A 6,156-nucleotide genomic window follows, 5' to 3' on the forward strand; every position below is an offset into this window, starting at 1 on the left:
AATAGTCAAGGTCTTTTCCCCAGGATAGGTGAGTCCAAAGCTAGAAGGCATGGGCTTAAGGTGAGTGGGGAAAGATTGAAAAGGGACCTGAGGGGCAATGTTTTCATGCAGAGGATGGTGTGTGTATGGAATGAGCTGCCAGATGAGGTGGTGGAGTCTGGTACAGTTACAACACTTAAGATAAATGTATGATTAGGAAGAGTTTAGAGGGATATGGGCCAAGTGCTGGCAAATGGGACTAGATTAATTTAGGATATTTGGTCAGCATGAACAAGTCTGAACAATCTATTTCCCTGCTGAATAATTCTATGACTCTCTGTCTCCCTATATACCGGCAGCATAACTTCTACCTCTTCAAATATTGTCACCAAAATCTCTTGTTGTACTTTTGAAACTGTCTTCCAATTGGTAAGTCATGGACAGCCAAAGTTTCCTCCAACTCAATCCCAGCAAAATTAATGCCATCTTTCTCAGCTCTCAACCAAGTGTATTGTACCTTTACTGATTTTGAGTTGACTTTTGTCTGTCATTGAGGCTCTATTTTTCAACTTCTGTGATGCATTTGTTTTTGACCCTGTTTCTTCCTCTCCGCTACTAAAATTCTAATTCAGATACAGAATCTTCAGGGCTTCCTAGATGTTGCTTACACCAACTTATCTTCTGCAAGATCTGCTTCATTCAGACATCAGTTCTCAGGTTCACACTCTGTAACAGTGATAACTCCTGCATTCTCCAAATTCTGCCCACCCAGTCCACCAGTGTCAAGATCCTCATCTTTGTTTTCATTTTCTTTCACGAGTTTATCCCATTTTAACGTCTATCATCGTATGTGCTATCACTGTGCATAGCACCTTGAATAATTGTGCGCTCTTCCTTACTACCGATAACTGCACTCTGCAGTTTACTGCCTGAAACCACTTTGCCACATTATTCTTCTCCTTTGTTTATTAGTGTATTAAAAACTTGGATAGTGGTTTTGGTTTTTGACTTATCCTTCCTATGCTGGGTTTGGATTCCCTTTCCTCTTGAAAAACACTAGGAAATTTCTTTTCCATAAGGGTGCTAGAAAAATATACATTGTTATGGTTATAGCTGACAATTTATATTGTTCCTTACCATCTACCTCAAAGGTTTTACGACAGACTCTCAATACCACATTGCATTTTCTGCAGGTCAGTGCAAATGATTCAACAAATGCTTGGAAGATTACTTATCTCATTACCGTCATTAATTTGAAAAAAACCGTCAACTCAAGTACTATTCTTAGATGTAGCTCTTAAAATATGTATTTGTAGTAAAAACGAACAGCTACAGAATTAATCGACAGTATTATTAACATCTCTATAGGAAAGGCAGGTTGGTAAAGTTACCCAGGGTGAGGGATTACACAGACAATGTAATACTGCAAAAGGACATGATATAGTAAATCCAACTGTGAATCCATTATATTAATATATTCATTTTACTAAAATGCTACAGTTTAACAGTCAAAGAAATGGGAAAACAACAGATCACTAGCAACATAATTAACATTGAAATTCTGGTGCTGTGCCCTGGAATAACTAAATATATCTTGAAACAGACAGTAAAATACTACTTTGTTTATCTGAGATAAAGCTTAATTTAAATCACTAAAGCAAAAAAACTCAGAATGGTTCAAGAATTTCAGTTCTGGAGAAGTACAAAATCACATTCCTTGATTATCTTTAATAAAACTTTCTTACGAAGTGAACATTAGTAGAACTTACAGTCGAGCACAGTGAATGCAGCTGGTTCCTTCTGTATTTCAGATGCTTCAGTGATGTGACACACAGTGCATCGTCTTGGACTTGCCTTTGGCTGGCTCAGAGGAACTCAAGTAATGATTTAGAGGCAGTTGACGTCAGATCTTTCCTTTCACTTAAAGTCTGCATGACTTTGGTAAAAAGTAATGAACTGCAGACACCCAAGAACAATAGAACTACAGAAAATGAAATTTGAACTGCAAAGAAAAAGTGTGAGGATTCGAATACAAAAAAATTAAAAGTGACTCTAGTGAAATAGGGAAGAAAATTATCATTTAATAATTAAAATACAGATTGAAGCTTTGTTTAAAAACCACAATAAGCTACAAACACTTCTTCAATGGTAAGGAACTCCACAGAAATAGAATATGAAACTTAAACAAAAATAATACATAATTCTTAAAGTAACACCGTTGTCAAGCTTAACTGGTTTGGATGAGATTTTGGCAAGCTTGTGTAGAGAAGTGAATAATGAAAAAAAATCAGAATAGATATGTGCCAACAAAATGTCCACAGTAAAAATTGCTGCATTTTATTTTAGAAGTTAATAAGAGCTAATTCCAGATTTACAACATCTGCTACAATCTGCAGCACAATGCAAATTTTCAACTAAGTGTTTCACGTTTAGCTGCCTACATAACTGTTGATGCAACGTCATCCAAGTCTCCTACCTAACTCATCCTTTCCCAGGACCTTATCACGCTTGAAATGCTTTGCCTCTCTGAGTTTTTCTTTCTTTATATAATCCATTGGCTTTTAAAACTCAAAGCTAAGTGGACATTTTGACCTCACCGGTTTGTAGGGAAGTCGATAGGCTCCTGTTAGATGTTGGTTTTACAATTTAAACACTTTAGAATGAATTCTTTTCTTTAAATGTTTAGTCAGAGATATATTTAGGATCAGGACTTCTATTAATGCTTCAACTATTTTTGAAATTAGAAGCTCATAAATTGTCCGAAAGACATTATTCTGAATTCTGTGGACAGTGAAAGAATTGTATGTTATTCTCTATTCTGGATCATATATCATCCTTACATAGCAAAAAATACAGTTTTCATTAATATTAATTGATCTGCGCAAGTTCTGCAAATAATGTTGCATTTCACAGTCCTGTGAACACATGATTTTTATTCACTCATTGGATATGGAATCACTGGCTACAACAGCATGGATTACCTATCCCTAATTGTCTTTGAAAATTGCTGGTGGGCTGCCTTTTTAAACAATTGTGGTCCACTGGGTGTAGAGACAGCACAGTGGTGTTAGGGGGGGAGACCTAGGATGATAGCTAACTGACACTGAATGAACTGCAATATATTTCTGATAAAAATGCTGCATGGTTTTGAGGACAACTCGCAGTTAGTGGTGTTCTCAAACATCTGCTCTGGTCCGCCGAGAATAATGTGACCTTTCAAGGGGCCCTGTCAGTGCGGTTCCAATTCCGAGAGGTAAGAGTATAAGATTCTGCAAGGTGATGCTTCTCCAGAGGTTGGTTCCATCCTGCATTTGCTATTGTTAGGCTCTCTAATGAACCTATTGTTATCAGGACCAGGAATTATATAGCAGGTAGACAAATGGTAAATCAGAACAGGAACACTTTATTGACGATGCTCCCACCTCCACAACTGGTTCTTGACTGTCCCCAAGCTCCGCCCCTCCAGGTCACCTGACCAGGCATCTTAATAGGCCAGCTGCATACAAATATTGGCAGCAAATGCAGGAGCGAACTAGCCTCCGTTTGGAAGAGCAAAGAACTATGCCAATGTGAGTGGGTTCTCTCAGCCTGAGGCCCTCTTTTCCAGAAGTGGCAATGGATGAGGCAATGAGTCTGTGCTGTGGGAAGGACTGCAAGAGGCAGGATGCTAGTGGAAGTGTAGGGGGGAATGGGGGAATGGTTGTGGGACAAGAGACTCAGAAATTAGAATAAGTCAATTGGGGCTGACTGTCTGAGCAGGTATCTTCCCCAACCCCACCAATCACTATCAAAGGAGGCAGTCAAACTAGCAGAGAGTTGTGGTCATACAGAGGCACCAATAATGGGCACACTACTTCCATGTTCAGTTTCAACCTCTGATTCAGGTTTGGACTCCCAATAATGAAGTCAATGGCACCGATTTCCAGTTTCAACCCATGGGCAGAAATTCACCACGATGTAAATCAGTCAGGGACATAACTGATAAAATCTTCATGACATAGCAGATAAAATCTTCATGACATAGCAGAACTGATAGAGGAGAATCTAAGAGAGTAGTAACACCAGGTCATAATATTTACAGCTACCTCGATGGAAATTAGACACAAGGATCGTATTCATCTCTTTGTGTATTCTGTTTCTGCAGTTTCCAGGCATCTGTCTGTGTGAAAACACCACAGATCTCCAAAGGAAGACATGGTTTTCAGAACTTGCCTATGAAAAACAATTGCTTCTATCTGGTTTCATGATCACGATTGAAAAAACACATTTTCCATAAATAGTTTTTTTTTGTTATTTACCCAAAAATGTTTCCATAAATGGCAAAAGGGCAAAAGACATATATTTCTCTCAGAAACTTGATGGTTTAATAAATATTTTAGGAAGGCTAGTAGGATGAATTGGAAATTGGGAATAAGCAAAAGGGCAAAAGACATTTATTTCTCTCAGAAACTTGATGGTTTAATAAATATTTTAGGAAGGCTAGTGGGATGAATTGGAAATTGGGAATAAGCTGCTTGGCTCACCTACATTTACAGTAATGACTTGCTCAATTGATGTCGTTAGTCTGGATTCATTCTGAAACAATGTGGCTGCCATGACAGAGTAGCTAGAGAGCAACAGAGACATCTTCATTTTATGATATATGTTTGTTTACATGTTCCTGTGACATTTAACCTAGCGGCTTCCTTTTTCAATTTGATGCCAAAGACATGGGGAAAATAGACAGATTCGGCACAGGGTCTGTTTCTAAGCTGTACAACTCTATATGGACAGCTATGTGCAGTTATCCACAATCTCACTTTAACTATGTATCATCTATACAGGATGCAGTATGGGGTAGGCATCATTCATATTCCCTAATAACAGAGCATTAGAGGTATGACGTCCAAAGGAGTCAGTTTCTGAATTCAGTTTCTTGTACACTTGAAGTCTCTGATGTCCAAACTGCACCCTGCTGAAGGAATATTAATTATTTATTGCTTGGTTTTGTATGAGTGAACTACCCAATTAATTAGAAAGGTTAATGTCCCTTGTGCAATTCATAGGGTTTAGTTAGAAAGAAACAGAGTGGAGCATTGACATGTACATTGGTTTAAAATGGATTCATTTCTGAACGCTACCTTTGATATTACTAAATTCAGATTCAGACACTGTAAACTACTACATTGTGATTGACTGAATCCATTCTACAGACTGAGTGAACACTTGGTGCTTTTAAGGAAGGGAATGATACGTATAAGTCAGCAAGGTCAAGAGAGTGATGCTGGAAAAGCACAGCAGGTCAGACAACATCCGAGGAGCAGAGGAATTGACATTTCAGGCATAAACCCTTCATCAGGAAGGCCTTATGCCCGAAACATTGATTCTTTTGCTCCTCGGCTGCTGCCTGACCTGCTCTGCTTTTCTAGCACTGTACTCTTGACTCTGATCGCCAGTGTCTGCAGTCCTCACTTTCTCCTTATAAAGCAGCAAAACCAAGTAAGATAATCATAACAATTAAATATCGTGTACTCCACCATTAGAGTAGTTTGCTTTTTATTGCCCACGAGTGTGCATTTTTTGTCAGACTTATTCACAATTTCCTTGTCTAGGAGACAAGCTCACTTGTGTCAGCTCATTCGATGTATGTTGAAATGCAATTTGTCCTCCTTTTCAACTGCCATAGATTGTTGCTGGAACTGAGCTGTAATCTGTCAGTTTATTCTTCACTGTCTTTGTTGCCAGAGAACTTTACTAACAAAGGAAACAGGCTGAACTGCATAGTGAATATTAGACAGCTAAACTGCTTTGGGTGCAAATGAACAAACTGTAAGTCGTGTAGTAGCTAGGCTTTGTTGTGGGTCAGAGGTTCAACTGTTGGAAAACACTGTTTATATGTGAATTATGTTGCTTAGCATCATAGTTATACAAATGGATGCAATCCACTATTTAACTTGCAAAGTTTTAACAATTGTGTTTAGTTTAATACTGCCAGGGTATGTTTTACACTTATGTATTTGAGAAGTGGCTGAACAGACCTGAGGAGGGTCCTTAATTGCAGACTATGCTGGGTTTGTAACAAAGTGAGTACTATCAACAGCATTGATGGAATAAGGAAGAAACCATTGCTTATTTTCATGAGGATTTTTTTCACATTAGGGCCAGTAAGTATTTCACAATACTACCTCCTGGCTCAAC

General features: G+C 38.3%; 1 protein-coding gene across 1 annotated transcript in view; it reads right to left on the reverse strand.

Annotated features, from left to right (window-relative positions):
- The window catches only part of gpr20 (G protein-coupled receptor 20), a 38,798-nt gene extending 36,981 nt beyond the window's left edge, over positions 1-1,817 (reverse strand). The window contains exon 1 of the mRNA XM_072569936.1: positions 1,749-1,817. The gene's annotated coding sequence lies outside the window, so the exon portion shown is untranslated. The remainder of the gene's footprint in view (positions 1-1,748) is intronic.
- Between the last annotated feature and the right edge of the window lie 4,339 nt (positions 1,818-6,156).

This window comes from Chiloscyllium punctatum, chromosome 5 (genome assembly GCF_047496795.1).
Source record: "Chiloscyllium punctatum isolate Juve2018m chromosome 5, sChiPun1.3, whole genome shotgun sequence".
Taxonomy (NCBI): Eukaryota; Metazoa; Chordata; class Chondrichthyes; order Orectolobiformes; family Hemiscylliidae; genus Chiloscyllium; species Chiloscyllium punctatum.